Raw genomic sequence first — 18,098 nt, forward strand, 5'->3', positions numbered from 1 at the left:
GTTGATATGATGGATTGTGTTGATTGATTTCCGAATGTTAAACCACCCTTGCATCCCCGGGATGAATCACACTTGGTTGTGGTGTATGATCTTTTTGATGATTTGTTCAATTATGCTTGCTAATATTTTGTTGAGAATCTTTGCATCCGTGTTCATCAGGGATATTGGCCTGTAGTTTTCTTTTTTTTGTGGTGTCTTTGCTTGTTTGCTTTTGGTATTAGGGAGATATGAGCCTCATAGAAACTGTTTGGGAGGGTTTCTGTTTCTTCAATTTCCTGGAAAAGCTTGAGAAGAACTGGCAATAGGTCCTCTTAACATGTTTGGAAGAATTCGCTAGTGAATCCATCTGGACCCGGGCTTTTGTTTTGGGGAAGACTTTTGATTACCGTTTCAATTTCCTTGATATTAATAGGATTGTTCAGGTATTCCAGGTCTTCTTGATTCAGCCTTGGGAGATTATAGGAATCCAGTAATCTATCCATTTCTTCTAGGTTCTCTTGTTTGGTAGCATACAGATTTTCAAAGTAGTCTCTGATGATCTTTTGAATTTCTTTGGTTTCTGTTGTGATATCCCCCTTTTTATTTCTGATTAAGTTTATAAGGGTTCTCTCTCTCTTTCTTTGTGAGTTTTGCTAGTGGTTTATCAATCTTATTTATTTTCTTGAAGAACCAGCTCTTGGTTTCATTGATCTTTCAGATTGTCTTCTGGGTTTCCATGTCGTTGGTTTCTGCTCTAAGTTTTATTATCTCTTTCCTTCTGCCTGGTTTGGGCTTCTTTTTTTGGTTCTTTTCTAAAATCTTAAGCTGTGAAGTCAAGTTACTTATGTGGGCCCTTTCTTCCTTCCTGAGAAATGCTTGCAGAGCTATAAATTTTCCCCTCAACACGGCTTTAGCTGTGTCCCACAGGTTCTGGTAGCTCGTGTCTTCATTATCATTTGTTTCTAAGTACCTTTTGATTTCTTCCTTGATTTCCTTCCTGACCCACTCATTGTTCAACATCGAGTTGTTTAATTTCCAGGTGTTTGATTTGGTTTTTTGCATCTGTACATGATTCACTTCTATCTTCAGTGCATCATGGTCTGAAAAGATAGCTGATACAATGTCTATCTTCCTGATTCTTTTGAGGTATGTTGTTGTGTGACCCAGCACATGGTCTATTCTGGAAAATGTTCCATGTGCACTGGAAAAGAATGTGTACTCTTTTTTTTTGGGGGGGGGATAAAATGCCTGTATGAATCTATTAGCCTTCTCTCTTCTATTTCGTCCTTCAAAGTCATTATTTCCTTGACCTATTCAGAGGTGATAGGGTGGTGTTGAAGTCGCCAACTACTATTGTGTTGTTCACAATGTCCTTCTTAAGGTCTGTTAGCAGTTGTAGGTATTTAGCTGGTCCCTCATTAGGTGCTTGCACATTTAGGAGTGTGATTTCTTCCTGCTGTGCGTATCCCTTGATTAATAAAAATGGCCTTCACTATCCCTTCTAATCTTTTTCAACCTGAAATCTATGTTGTCTGATACTAGTAATGCCACCCCAGCTTTTTTGAGGGAGTTGTTTGCTTACAGAATTGTTTTCCATCCTTTGACTTTGAGTCTGTGTTTGTTCTGGCTATTCAGATGCGTTTCTTGCAGGCAGCAGAATGTTAGGTTCTGTCTCTGAATTCATTTTGCCACTCTGTGTCTCTTAATTGGTGAATTTAGATCATTGACATTGAGAGAGATTATTGTTATTGGATTTTGCGCCATCTTTCTGTAAGGGTTTGTTGTGCTTGTAGGGGTATTTCTTGTCTTACAGTAGCCCCTTTAGTCCTTCCTTTAGGTTTGGTTTTGAGTCAATGAAGTTCCTGAGCTGTTGTTTATCCACAAAATAGTGTATTGTTCCTTCGAGTTTGAATGAGAGTTTAGCCAGATAAAGTATTCTTGGTGAAGCGTTCATTTCAAAAATATGGAATGCTTCACAAATTTGCATGTCATCCTTGCGCAAGGGCGCTGCTAATCTTCTCTGTATCATTCAAATTTGAGTATATGTGCTGCCAAAGCGAGCACTTAAGTGACTTATTGTGTTCATGGATAAACCTCTCACCTTTTATCTATAACCTCATTTGTTAACTTGATTTTGATTCCTTGGTTCTTTGTATTTGGACAAAGGACCAATGGGCTGCGCTTTTTGATGGCTTCCTCTTCTAGTTGATTATTTGCATATATAAATGTGACATATTTCTATTTATTGGCTTTGTAGCCAAGTACTTTGTTGTATTGATTTTTAAGAAATTTTTAGTGGATTCTTTAGGATCATCTACGTATATTATCATGTCATCTGCTAATAGTGATAGCTTAATTTCTTTTCCAATTTGGATACCTTTAATTTTTTTCTTGATTAACTTACCATTGTTAGGACTTTAAATACTATATGAAATAAAAGCGGAAAGAGTGGACATCCTTTCCATGTTTGTGGTGTCAGAAGGAATACTTCCAGTTTTTCATCTTGAGAACAATGCCAGTTGTGGGTTCACTACCCATGGCCATGAATATCTGAGGAAGGTTCCTTTCACCTTTAATTTGTTGACAATGTTTTTCATGAATGGATGTTGGATCTCCTTGAAATCTTTCGCTTTATCTATTAACATGATCATATGAATTTTTTCTGTGTTCTGTAAATTGATTTGCATATGTTGAGCTATCCTTGCATATTTGGGATAAACTCTTTTGATCATTGTATATATTATTTTTGAATTGCTGTTGAATTCATTCTGCTAAGATTTTTTTGAGGATTTTTGTGTAAATGCTGAGAAACTGAAATATTTTTAATAGTATCTGTCTGCTTGAGTATTAGTACAATGTTGGCTTTGTAGAAGGTGTTAGAAATATTCCCATTTCTTCAATATTCTGGAGGAGCTTGAATTTTCTTTGAAAGTTTAATAGAGCTCACCAATGAACCCCTATAAAATAGGCTTTTTCTTCTTGGAGAGATTGTTAATTACTGTTTTAGTTTCCTTGCTTATAAACAGAGATGCTGGGCATAAAGAATAAGTAGAATAGAATTCAATCTAGCTTAGAAGGGATAAAAAGTAAGTAGTCTCAATCCTTCTGGGGTAGAATATCAACAACTGCACATAAAATGACAGTAATTATTCAAATGAAAATGAAGAAATAAATGTGATGTATTAAAAAAGAAATTTCATATAAAATATCAGATTTTATTAGTAATGTTAAATAATACAATGTCAATTTTTAGTACATTTATAAAAAGTTAGTAAATTTAGAATGAAAGAAACATCGTTAGATGATTTATCATCGTTAGATTTATCATCGTTAGATGATAAATCAAATGTTAACATCATACTAAGTGGTGAAGAACTAAAAGGTTTTCCCTTACAATCTACAAACTAGACAAGGATGTCTAGTCATATCACTACTTTAAACATAGTTTTTCAGATGCCAGCAAAATCAATTAGGAAAAAAATTAAAGGACTCAAGACTGGACAAAAAAAATAAAACTGCTACTATTGTCAGATGACATAAGAATGTACAAAGAAAACTCAAGAGACTTCACAAAAATTGACTATAAATGATTAGTACAATAAATATACATGATAAAAATAAATGTGAATTAATATTTAAATTTTCTATACTCAATTATAGAAAATGGAAATTAATAATATAGTTTTATTTACCATATCACCATAAAAGATCAAATACCTTGTAGTAAACCCAACAATGGATTGTTAAAGACTCTATGCTAAATCTATAGATCTAAATCTAAATCCATCTATTTCTTTTAATCTAAATCCATCTATTTCTAAAGAAATAGAAAATACAAAGAAATGTAAACACATTCCATATTCATGCAATAGAATGAAAAACAGTATTAAAATTGTCTTTTACTTAAAGCAATCAACGGATGCATGCAATTATTTATCAAGATACATTTATTCCTGAATAATATGACATTATTCAGGAAATAATTCTAAAACTTGTTTAGAACCACAAAGGACACCAATAGCCAAAACAATTCTGAGGGAAAATAAAAAAAATAGAAAAGAGGAACTTCCTGACTTCAAACTTTATTTAAAAACAAATGGTATCTGAGCTAAAGAACAGGCATACAAATCAGTGGAATAGAATAGAGAGTAAAGAAAAATCCCACACACATGTAGACATCTAATGTATGATGGGTATCCAAATCTAGAAAATGGAAAAAAGGAACACCTCTATAACAAATTTTATTGGAAAATGTGAACAGCAACATGCAAAAAAGTGAAACTAGGGGCTGGAGCAATAGCACAGCGGGTAGGTGTTTGCCTTGCACACGGCCGACCCGGGTTCGATTCCCAGCATACCATGTGGTCCCCTGAGCACCGCCAGGAATGATTCCTGAGTGCAGAGCCAGGAGTAACCCCTGTGCATTGCCAGGTGTGACCCAAAAAGCAAAAAAAAAAAAGTGAAACTAAATAACAAACACCATGCACAAAAATTAGCTTAAAATAAATTAAGGGCCATTTTAACTAACTTAAAATGGATTAAATATCACTAGCATATTAGATCCCAAAACGTAATATAAATAAAACATAGGTGACACCCTCCAGGGCCTCAACAGCAAAGATGTATTCACAGCTATATTGATAAGAAAAACAAAAATAAGAATAAGCAAGCAGGACTACATAAAATTTAACCTTCTACATAAAGAAAAAACTATGACAAAAGCAAAAATGTACCATAAAATTGAGAAAATGTATTTGCACATCTTACCTCAGGTAATGGCTTGATATACAAAACTTGTGAATAGCTCTATAGTTGTGATTCAGTGGTGAATTACATGCCTTGCACACAGTTGATCTAGGTTTCATCATTGTCATTTCAGATGTATGAATAATTCACACTTAATTTTGTTTTATTTTGGGGGGTGAAGCAAGAAAGCATCTATTGAAACTTATTTATTATGAGAGAAGGGAGAAGTACATATTTGAGAAAAAACACAGGCTTCTCTAGGATGGAAATAGGTAGGCAAAGAAATATTGAGACAAGTAAACAAGGTACAAGCAGACAACATACATGTCCAAGGAAGATCACGAATTTGTGCGGATTTGTTCCCAACAGAGAACTTAATTTTAAAAATCGGACAGTTCTATCAAAATAGTGGAGGGAAAACCTGAGTAGACATTTTTCCAAAGACATATAGATGGTCTACAGACTCATGAAAAATATGTTCAGTGTCACTAGGCAAATACAAACCAAAACCACAATGAAATATATCACCTTACAACAGTGAGAATGGCCTATATCAAAAAGTCTGGCAATAATACATGTTAGTGAGGATATGGAGGAAAAAGAAACCTGGTACACTGTGGAAAAATAATTTGGTACAGCCTGTGTAAAATTGTATGGAAATTATTTTTAAAATAAAAATAGAAGGCTATATGATCCAAATCATAGTGCACCTAAGAATCTATCAGAAGGATATAAAAACTCTTATTTAAAAAGCTATTTGCACCTTTATGTGTATAGCATCATTATTTATAATAGCTAAAACATGAAATCAACCTAATAGTCTATCAACAAATGATTGGATAAAGAAGATATGCTCAAAGTGATGCTACTCTGTCATTTTAAAAGATACAATTGTGTCACTGGGAACCATCAAATTTGAGATGATTGTGCTAAGTGAAGTAAGGAATGAAAGATAATAACTGGATGGTTTTGCTTATCCATTGAGTATATGTAACTGAAGGAAATAAATTGTCAAAACACAAGAAAGCTTATTCTTATATTTGGCTAATACTATTATGCTGACCAGAAAAAAATGTGAAAAGGGTTAAAAATGAGTAGAGGACTTATCTTTGACAGCAAGAATGACATTAGAACCTTAGTTGTGGATGTAGTAAGTCTTATACATGTAGAAGTGCCATGCTATAATCCTGAAATTCCATAGTATTTTACACAAGTGAAAACACTCTGGTGATGGGTGCAGTGTCAAAACACTGATGCATGATACTCTATCAGCAACAGCACTATAATGCACAGTGCGGCAATAAAAATTGAAAAATAGAGACGAGATCTGGAGCAGCAGCACACAAAACGGCTCCTCTGCTCCTTAAAGACTATGATCCTGGAGAGCTATTAACCACTTTTAGCACCCAGCGGCTTCTTATAGAAATGCACCTAGACTGTGAACTGAGCTACAAACCCATGCCGCCCCGGGAGAGGAAAGGTTTTTCTTTCTCGACCTTTTCTTTTGGCGGGGGTGGCAGCCCCAGCGGCGGCGGCACCCACGTGGCAATCGCCATCTTCTAGAACCCACTTCCAGAGGTACGAGCTTGCAGCGACGTGGCGCGCAGGAGATCTTGGGATGGGGGTGTAACTGGCATGCTCTCCATCCAGACGAGATCCGGAGCAGCTGCACACAAAACTGTGAACTGAGCTAAAATATGAGAAATCCAAAACCGTGTGGCCGCGACAGCGCATATATTCTTCATTTTCAGCAATGGAAAATAAATTATCAAATGATACCTTTACAGCAGGTTTGATTGCTGGGGGAAAATTCTAAATAATAATAGTTTTCTGTTGAAATATTGAATGTACTCAAAGTATAGAGAGAATAAAGTAAAGATCATTAGCCACACAGGTGGAGGGGGTGGGAGGGGGGTATACTGGGGTTCTTGGTGGTGGAACACGTGCACTGGTGAAGAGATGGGGGTCTAATCATTGAGTGACTGAGACTTGAACCTGAGAGCTTTGTAACTTTTTTCATGGTGATTCAATAAAAAAAAAATAAAAATTGAAAAAAAATTGAAAAAAAAATTGAAAAATAAGAATTAAGGGAGGGACAACAGCAGTTGAGAGGCTATGAAGGACAGAATAAGAACAAGGCCAGCACTTTCAGCAAACACTTGAGAAACTACTTTCCTAAGGAATTTGATAAGAAAAGAAGATATGGGGTATGTATTTGATCAAGTAAAACTGCGGGCCAAGTTTGATGTTGAAATAAATGCAACTGGATGTATAACTGTGTTTGATATGACAAGCCTGGTAGTAGACATACATTATCTTTGTAAATCATAATTAAAGCAAAGAGCTTGACTGGAATTCAGAGGGAACCCTAGAAGAAACTGATAGGTTTTTTTTTTATCTTGACACAGAATCAAGTAAAGCAGATATTTAAAAAAACACATTTTAAAATAAGCAACTATGTGTGATGTTACATGTTAACTAGACATTGCGAAAAATCTGCTTTTTTTCAATTCAGGCACCATGATTTGCAATACTGTTAATAGCAATAGTTCAGGAATATAATGCTGCTGCCCATACATACCACCAGAGTACCAGCATCCTTCCACCAATACACCGAGCTCCCTTCCTCACTAAACCCTCTCTCCATTTTAGTGAAGTCAGTTCTATAGGCAGATTTGCAGGGTCTCTTATCAGAAGCAGTTATTTATTACCCTACAATCATCTGAGATTTGTTTTGTTTTGTTTTGAGGCCACACACAGCAAATGCTTAGGGGTTCCTCTTGGCTCTGCACCCAGGAATGGCTACTGGCAGCGCTTCAGGGATGATATGGGATGCGAGGGATAGAACCTGGGTTAACCGAAAACGAGGCAAATGCCCTATGCAAATGCACTATCACTCTGATCCTCATTTGAGAATTTAAAAAACTACAAAAGTATGAAAACAGCTTCATTTGTTGATATGGTGTAAGTGCACTGTGAGTGATTATAATTTTGACACTCAGGAGGATTTATGGATTGTGTTACCTTAAATACAATAATCTATATAAAACTTTCCACTTGTGGGTTCTGAGATTGTACAGGGGAGAAGATACTTGTTTGCCTTGCATGCCACCTACCCCTACACCAGTTTGATCCTCAGCACCACCAGAAGTGAACCCTAAACACAGAGCCAGGAGTGAGCTCTGAATATTGTTGGGTATGGTCCAAGTCCCGACTCCACCAAAAAAAAAATCAATTGGAAAGTCAATAATCATGAAAATTGTTTGCACCACCCTGGGCTGGACTAACAGTATGGTGGGCTTGCCTTGAACAAGGCCAAGCCAGGTTTTATCCCCAACACTACATATGGTCTCCTGAGCTCCGTCAAGAGTGATCCCTGAGCACCCCCAGGTATGTCCCCTGCTCCCTAAAACTCAGAAAAATCCATTGACTCTATTTATGTGAGTCTGTTTCTGGGTTTTTTTATGTTCCATCAGTTTGGCTATCCATTCCCTACACCACACAGCTTTGACTACTATACCTTTAAAGCAAGTTTTGCAAGAAGGTAGTGTTAAAAAAAAAGAAGGGAGTGTTAATAATAGCTGGAAATTATCACGCTGGATAAGAACTTAGTGCTGAAAGTAGCTAAAGGAATATACCTGATAACCTTTCACTAGGTTCTTTAAGTATATGTATTATAAACCACAATGCCCAAAAAGAGGGAGGAATAGAAAGAGAAAGAGAAATAGAAAGATAGAAAGACAGAGAGAGAGGAAAAAAGAGAAAGAGAGAGAGAGAGAGAGAGAGAGAGAGAGAGAGAGAGATGAAAAGCTCCTGCCATAAAGGCAGGCTGGGGAGGGGATGGAAGGTGATGGGAGGGAAACTGGGGACACTGGTGCTGGGAAATGCACACTGGAAGAAGGAGGATGCTGGAACACTGTATGACTGAAACCAAATCATGAACAGCTTTGCAAGGGTCTATCTCACAGTGATTCAATAAAAAGTAAATAAAAGGGAAGGTAGTTGTCAGTCCTCCAACTCTGTTTTTTTACATTGTGTTGGTTACTCTGAGTCTTTTGTCCTACATTAACTTTCAAATCATTTTCTTGATACTCACAAAATAATAATCTGGGATTTGAATTGGAATTATGCTGAATCTATATATCAAGCTGGAAAGAACCGATATTTTGACAATATTGAATCTTTCTTCATGAAAATAGAACATCTCTCCACTTATTTTGTTCTTTGATTTATATTTTTCAGAGTTTTATAATTTTCCTCATATATATCATGTACATATTTCATTAGCTTTATACTTACTGCATTTTTGTGCTGCCAATATAAGTGGTATTATGATTTTAATTCTAAATCCTACCTTTTCACTGCTATTTATTAAAATGACTAATTTCTGTGTTAACCTTGCAACCTGCAATCCTGCTAAATCACTTATTATTTTCTAGAGTTTTTGTCAATTTATACAGATTTTCTAGATAGACAATCATGTTTTATGCAAGAAAAAAATTTTTTTCGGTTTGGGTCAAACCCAGTGGTGCTCAGGGGTTGTTCCTAGCTCTGCACTCAGGAATTACTTGACTGTGCTTGGGAGTCATATGGGTTGGCCACAGATCAAACCTGGTTTGGCTGCATGCAAGGCAAAAATGCCCTACCCATTGTACTATTGTTCCAGCACAGCAAAGATGGTTTTGTTTCCTTCACCCTGGTGTCTATAACTTTAACATCCTTTTCTGGTCTTGTTAAGAACTCCCTGTACAGGAGACCAGAAAGACAGTACAGTGGGTAAATTGTTTGCTTTGCCTATGGCCTACCCACGTTCGCTCCTGGGCATCCCATATGGTTCCTTGAGCCCTGCCAGGAGTTATTCCTTGAGTGCAGAGCCATGAGTAACCCCTGAGCATCCTTGAGTGTGGCCCCCCCAAAAAATCTTCCCGAAGAATTATTTATGCAATGTCGAAAAGGAGGGATAAGGGTAATCATTCTTGTATATTCCTCCTGGTCCTTGTGGAGAAAGTTTTTAGTTTATGTTATTAAAATCATTTATTATATTAAAGTTATTATATTAATGGTACAGTTTTTGGTAAATATATAAAATTATAAAGGTTCCATCATATTCCTAGCTTTTCAAGAGCTATTTATGAATCAGTGTTGAATTTTGGCTAATGGTTTTTCCCTACTTATTAATTTGATCATGTGATTTTTTTCTTCTTTAGCCTGTTGATGTGATGGATGACCTTAATTGAGTTTTGAATGTTGGTTCAATCTAGTATACGTGGAATAAATTCCACTTGGAAAGGGTTTTATTATCATTAAAATAAAAATAAACCTCTTTTTTGAATAAAAATTGGTTCACACCCAGATATACTCAGGACTTACTCCTGGCTCAGTGTTTAGGGATTACTCCTGTTCATACTCAGGCACTATATGCAGTGCTGGGGATTAAATCAGGGTTGACTACATGCAAAGCAAGTGCCTTAATCCAGTATTCTCTCTCCAGACCCTGCAAAAACTCTGTGATCTTAATAAAATTACTTTCAACATAAAAGGAATGTTATTGAATATGTTTTATATTTTTTCTAAATATTGCTATTATACTTTATAGAAATAAAATTTGAAAGTCTAGTTTTAAATTTAAGTTTCTTTTTTATAAAGGGCTGATGCAAAAGAGTTTAAAATTATCACTGACATGTACAAAAGTAGAAAATAAAATAACGCAAAAATAAACAGCAAAATAACAAAAATAGAATAACAAAAGAACCACCCAAAAAGCTATGTTCTTTCTTCAAGAATACAGAACAAATTCTTGCAAATTGATATGGAACTATAAAACTTCCAGAATAGCTAAGGCAATCCAGAGAAAAAAGATGGGAGACATTGCATTTTAGACTGTATGGGATATTACAAACTCATAGTAGTCAAAACTGATGGAACAATGGAATAAAATTGAGATTCCAGAGCTAAACCTTCCAATGTTTAATTTATAACAGAAGCTAGGTGCATGAATTTGGGCAAGGAAAACTTCAACAACTGGTTCTGGAGAAATGGGATAGCCACATGCAAAAAATGAAATTAGACCATTATCTTATATTGTGCACAAATTTTAATTCTAAATGGATTAAAGACCTTGATATCAAACCTATTCCTACACAATACATTGAGGAAAACATGGGCAGAATTCTCTAAGATCGTGACCTTAGTGGAGGCTTCAATGATTTGAGCCCATTGGCAAAGAATAAACAAATGGGACTATATCAAACTAAAAAGATTCTGCACAGAAAAAGAAATGACACCCCAAAAGTAAGATACATCATCAACTGAGAGAAAACATTTATTTATATATCATACAACAGTCAAAGGCCTAGCATCCAAGGTATTTAAATCACTCTCAAAGCTCAACAACAACAAAACAACTCCATTAAGAATGTAGAGAGTAGGGCTGCAGTGAGAGTACAGCATATAGGGCACTTGCCTCGAATGTGGCTGACCTGGGTTTGACCCCTGGCATTACAAATTGTCCCCTGAGTTCACCAGGAGCCGTTCTTGAACACAGAGCAAGGATTGAGTCCTGATCATTACTGGGTGTGACCCAAACCCCCAAACAAACCAACAAAAAATGGGAAGAAATGGGGTGAACAGACAGTTCCTCAAAGAAAACATAAATATGGCCAACAGGCATATGAAAAAAGAGTTGATTATTAATGATTATCATGGAAATCCAAATCAAAACAAGACTGAATTACCACACCAGTGAGAATGATGCATATCTTTTAAAAGTCCAGAAACCATAACTGGTAGTGGGGATATGGCTAAAAAGAAAGAAATCACTATTGGTGGGACCATTGTCTGGTTCAACCTCTTTGGAAAATGGATAAATAGTTTGGATAAGCTCAAAATATGAATATAATTTCCTTATGACCCAGCAAGTCCATTTCTGGCACCTACTCCAAAAACACAAAAACATTAATCCAAAAGGATATATTCACACTCTTTATCACAACATTATTTATAATAGCCGAAATCAGGAAATAACCTGTACCCAATAACAGATGCACAAATAAAGAAATTGTGGTGTATGTACTCAGTGGAATATTACTTGATTGTGATGAAAGATGAAAATTTGCTTATTGCATTGCTGATATGTGGAGTATAAGAAAAGAAATGGAGGTATTATACAATTCTCCGTGAAAGCAAATCCTGACATGTTGAACAGACCTGGGAACTGAGGAAGCTAAAGGGACAGGGAACAATGATGGAGAGATCTTGACATTGATGGAAAGATTGGTGTAGCAACACTTCAAGTATAAAACATTGATTTCAATGTTACTGCTACCTATGGTAACTAAATAAAACAAAACCAAGTAAAAAATAACAGCTATATTTTTCATGGCATTTCTTTCAAAAAGTTGTTGATTTCTCACTTATGTAAAATGTCAGGTTATTTTCTTATCATCTCCCGCTCTCTCTCTCTCTCTCTCTCTCTCTCTCTCTCTCTCTCTCTCTCTCCTTTTTTGGGTCACTTTTTGGGGAGGCAAAGAAACAATGCTAATGCCAATCTTTTGGAGAAAAGATACCACTTGTTTTTTTTAACAAATGGTCCTGAAACAACTGGACATCAACATTAAAAATGAAGTTAGACATAGACCTTATATTTATTAAAAAATTAACCCCAAGTGGATATTAGATCTAACTGTAAAATTCAAAGCTGTACCATTTTTAAAAAATAACAAAGAGGGAAAACTAGATAACCTGGGTTTGCAGGTGATTCTTTTTTGTACAGTATAAAAGATATAATTAAAAGACCATTGACTTTATTAAAAGCAAAAAATGGCTCTGGAAAGACACTATCAAGAGAATGTATAACTTCTCCACATGAGGAGAAAATATTTGGAAAAAAGATATACATGACAAATGACTATTATTCAAAATATACAAAGAACTTAAAACTCAAAAATAAAAGTTAAAATGGGGAAAAGATCTGAGCAGACACCTCACCAGAGAATGTACACAGATGGCAAATAAATATAGCAAAGATGCTTAATATCACATGTCATTAGGAAATTGCAAATTAAAATAACACTAATACATCATTACACACCTATCAGAATGGCAAAACTCCAAGACACAGACAAACAAGATACTGTTAATGATGAGGAACTATAAGAACTCTCATATATTATTATGTATTTTTATTTATTATTGGTATGAACGCAAAATGATACAGCTACTTTGGAAGACAGTGTGGCAGTTTCTTACAAAAGTAAATATACTCTTACCATATGGTCTAGCAATTTATGCTTCTTTCTATCTACTCAAGAGTATTGAAAACATGTCCACATAAAATCTTGTGCACAAATGCTTATAGCAACACTATTGCATAATTGCCATGCAGGAGTTAAATGTCTAAATAAATTGTAACACATTCAGACAATGGAATGTTATTTAGCATAATCTGAGCTATCAAGTCATGAAATTGCATGCAAGCACTGAAAAATGCATATTGGTAAATGAAATAAGTCAATTTGAAAGCTATATTTGTATGCTACCAACCACATGACATTCTGGTTTAGCAAAACTATGGAGATAATAAAAAAAGATCAGTTATTAGAAATATGAAAGAACAAGTATGTGGAGCATAGAAAAATTTGTAGTATAGTGAATCTAGTCTGTATGATGCTACAGTGTTGGATGTTATCATTTTACATTTGTCCAAAGCCACAGAAAGCACAACACCAAGAGAAAACCCTGCAATAATTTGTACACTTCAAGTGATGATGTGCCAGTGAAGATTCATGATTGTACCAAATGTTACTAGTATAGAATGTCAGTGGTGGGGATGCATCAGGTGTGAGAGCAGCAGTATACAGGGGACTCTGAATTTTCTGCTCAATTTTTTTGTGAGCTTAAAACATCTCAAGAACTAGTCTATTTAAAAGATAGACTTCAAAGAACTGGATATATAGTACAACAGGTAAGGCACTTTCATCCCACACAGCAGACCTGAGATTGACCTCCAGCACTGCGTGTAGTGATCAAGCACCACCTGGAGTAATCCCTGAGCACTGAGCCAAGAGTAATCCCTGAGCACTAAGGCAGTAGTAAACCCTGAATACAGCCAAATGTGGCCCAAAAGAAACAAAAATTCGAATGAATAGTCAAGAGCAGAGCTCTCTTAAATATTTAATGTGCTACCCATCCATATAATTTTAGCATATACATTCCCAATAAATGCACATTTATCTTGAAATATTAAATATGATTAAACTACTGTACTGCATACTCTATAACAAATATATTGCATATTGAAATATTGAAGCATTATTTTTAAAATATATATTTTAAAATATATATGTTATCTGGGGCTGGGTATGTGACTTAGTGTTAGAACTCTTATCTTTCACGTGTAAGGTCCTGTGTTTGATGCTGGCCAATAAACCAGCATTGTTTCAGAGTTTCAGAATTTCATGTTTTATTTTATATAATGAAATAATCATGAATTCTTGATTAAAATGCACTTACAAACAAATACACATACGTTAGATATAAACTTAAAATTCTTATTGAAAAAGGCTAAGTTCCACCAGAAACAGGTAAGAGACTGATTTCAGGAATCCCATCTGGTAGATTATCTCTGAAAGCAAGAATGAAGAACAAGGAACATAAGGCAGAGAGGAAAGAAAAGTCAATGAATTGTTGATCTGATTACCATTGTGAGTTACTGAGCTACTAAGTCTTATTAGGTTCCCTCTGAAGAACTACCAATTTTGACTGAGAATTGGAATTGTTTCTTTAAAAAATAGAATCATGTGTTCATTGCAGCACTATTCACAAAAGCCAGAATCTGGAAACAACCCAAGTTCCCAAGAACACATGACTGGATAAAGAAAACTATGGTACATCTACACAATGGAATACAATGCAGCTGTTAGAAACAATGAAGTCATGAAATCTACTTATAAATGGATTGATATCAAGAATATCATGTTGAGGAAAATGAGTAAGAAGGAGAGGGACAGGTATAGAATGACCCAAAGTAATAGAATGACCAAATGACCCCAAAGGGGCTCAGAGTCAAGGGTTGGAAGCTTGCCACAAGTGTGTAAAGGGGTGAAGAGCACAGCTAAAGGGATACACATGATAGTCTTTCATTATCTGTATTGCAAACCATCATCATCATCATCATCATCATCATCATCATCATCATCATCATCATCATCATCATCCAGCTGATCGTCGAATTTCTCTAGCGGTCTCAGTAAAACATCTCCATTCGTCCTAGCCCTGAGATTTTAGAAGCCTCTCTCTACACGTCCTTTCCAATGGTGCCGCATTAGAGGCTCTTTCAGGGTCAGGGGAAACCATAATGCCCAAAAAGGGAAGAGAGGGAGAGAGAGAGAGAGAGAGAGAGAGAGAGAGAGAGAGAGAGAGAGAGAGAAATGAAAAGTGCCTGCCATAGTGGCAGACAGTGGGATGGTGTGGGAAGTCAGGAGGGAAACTGGGACCATTGATGGAGAAAGCACACTGGTGAAGGGACGGGTGCTGGAAAATTATATGACTGAAATCCAATCATGAACAACTTTGTAAATGTGTATATCACTGTGATTCAATGAAAAGGATAAATAAATGGGAAAAAATAGAATCATGGAACATTTATCTTCAGACTCCCATCTCTCATTGGTGGGGGATCTTTTCCCATTTTCTCATTAATTTTGCCCTCACACACTCACTTCTAGATTCCTCTGAATGAGATGAATAAGTTCTTGAAAGCACATACAAATGGCTAATGCTGGGTCCATAGAGATAGGAGTAAGATGCTGACTTTCCATGTGGCTAACACCAATTTGGTCCCTGGTACCACAAGATCCCTTAAGCACTGCCATAAGGAACCTCTGAGCATAGAGTCAGGAGTAGTTCTTGAACACTGCCGAGTGTGTCACCCAACCCCCACAAATAAAAGAAATGGGTGATACTTAGGTTAGGACTCTGTAGAAATTATCCACCCAAGTCTTCCATAAGGTATGGAGAACAAAGAGCATTTGCTTTAACATTGTGTCCAAATAAGTTTGTTGAAGAAATGGAGAGTATGATCCTTATCCTTTAAAGAAAGCACATATGTGCAAATAAAAGTTTCATCAGTATGCTAATTATGATTCATCCATTTACATGCATTTTTCTTTCCCCTATACTGAGCATGGGCTGAAGCGATAGCACAATGGGTAGGGCATTTGCCTTGCACGCAGCCAACCCGCATTCGATTCCTCTGCCCGGAGAGCCTGATAAGCTACCGAGAGTATCTCGCCCCCACGCAGAGCCTGGCAAGCTACCCATGGGTATTCGATATGCCAAAAACAGTAACAAGTCTCACATGGTGATGTTTACTGGTGCCCGCTTGAGCAATTCGATGAGCAACAGGATGACAGTGATACTGAGAATGGTTCCAGGATATCTGATATGAGACTGAATTAGGTAGATATCCTGAATCTTTTACATTTTGGCTATATGACTTTGAGCAAGTTATTTTCTTTTGTCAATCCCAGATTTATCATCTATATATTATGTCATATATTTATAGTTGATATACATATACATATAGATGATCTATAATGTCTACCTCAAGGTGTAAGGTAACAATTAAAATGAGACAATATATGTGTAAAGTGCTGGGCATAGAAACATTAACCAATAAATAAAGGAAGGCTTGGGAGTTTCCCCCATTCTTTGCTGCTATTACACTTGGAAACAGTATACATATATTATATAAGTTAAAAATACAAATCTTATGTTCTACTTATAAAAAAGATTTCCCTCTGGTTCTTTCCACATAGTGGAAAATTGTGTGATTTAATTTTAAGTATTTCTATCCATTAATTTTAACTATTTTATTAATTTTAAGTAAGCACAGTGGTTGGGCATTCACCTTTCACGCGGCGGACCTAAGTTCGATTCCTCCGCCCCTTTTGAATAGCTCGGCAAGCTACTGAGAGTATGGAGCCCGCGTGGCAGAGCCTGGCAAGCTACCCGTGCGTATTGGATATGCCAAAAAACAGTAACAATAAGTCTCTCAATGAGAGACGTTACTGGTGCCTGCTAGAACAAATCCATGAGCAACGGGATGACAGTGACAGTGACATTTTTTTCCATTCACCTGTTCTTGAGGATTTGGGTTGTTTCCAGATCTTGGCTACTGTAAAAAGTGCTGCAATGAATATAAGAATAAGAGTACAAATGTCTTTTCAAAATAGTGTTTTGGGCCCTTGAGGTAATTCCTAAAAAGTGGAATTGCTTTTGGAGAAGTCTCCATACAGTTTCCCATAGAAGCTGGGCCAGACATCATTTCCACCAACAGTGAATGAGTTTTTCTTTCCCCATATTTCTGTGAGCACTGACACTTTCTACTCTTTGGACTGGAGCGACAGCACAGCGAGTAGGGCGTTTGCCTTGCACATGGATGACCTGGGTTGGATTCCTCCGTCCCTCTCGGAGAACCCGGCAAGCTACCATTCTCACAATGGAGATGTTACTGGTGCCCACTCAAGCAAATTGATAAACAACGAGACAACAGTGCAACAGTGCTACAGACAGTGCCAATCTCATTGATGTGAGATAATATGTCGTTTTAATTTTCATTTTCTTCATAAGTGATGAAGAATACTGTTTTCTTATACCTATTGGCAATCTGTATGTCTTCTTGAGTATGTGTATATTCAGGTTCTCTCCCAATTTTCTGATCGGGTTGTTCTTTAAGTTTAAAAAAGTTGTTAAGAGAATCCAACCGCCGCATTGCTCAAAGCCACTCTCCACATGCTCGGATGAGCCTCACCCAAGAGGGAACCGGCAGAAAAACCCAGGTATTCAGGAACCTGTGACTGAGACCTCCAAGCCCTTCCAGATCGGGACTGGGCCTCCGTCTCCCAGCTCCCCAGTTTTGCAGTAGCTTGGCAGTCACACCCACAAACTGCCCCCAGGGCCATGTAATCTCATCAGCGGCCAAGACCCAGAGACTATAAACTAAAACTCCCGGAAGAGAGCACCACAGAATGTCCTGACCACATGCCAGGCTGTCTTCACTGGGGCACTTCTGTTGGGGGAGGCTTGAGTTTCTCTCTCCAACCCCGACCTCTTATACTCTAGCCCACTTACATACCAAAAGTAGCACACATTGTTTGGTTTTAACATACTTGCTTGTATTCTCTTATATATGGGCTTAAATGGCTCCAGAATGAAATACAACAACCTTCACACACTTCCCTCGTATTGTGGTGGGAAGGTGCTCAGTGGTGGGATTGGTGTTTGAATATTATCTGTGATGAACTATTATGAACTATTGCATGAAAATAAAATAAATAAAATTTGCAAAAATAAAAATATTAAAAAGTTGTTAA

The 18,098-nt window shown here is 36.5% G+C and overlaps 1 non-coding gene across 1 annotated transcript; it reads right to left on the bottom strand.

Annotated features, from left to right (window-relative positions):
* Positions 1-1,936: 1,936 nt before the first annotated feature.
* Positions 1,937-2,043, bottom strand: LOC129400435 (U6 spliceosomal RNA). Its single transcript, XR_008627678.1, has one exon. It is a non-coding gene; the product is annotated as a U6 spliceosomal RNA (small nuclear RNA).
* Between the last annotated feature and the right edge of the window lie 16,055 nt (positions 2,044-18,098).

The sequence above is a fragment of the Sorex araneus genome, chromosome X, assembly GCF_027595985.1.
Source record: "Sorex araneus isolate mSorAra2 chromosome X, mSorAra2.pri, whole genome shotgun sequence".
NCBI lineage: Eukaryota > Metazoa > Chordata > Mammalia > Eulipotyphla > Soricidae > Sorex > Sorex araneus.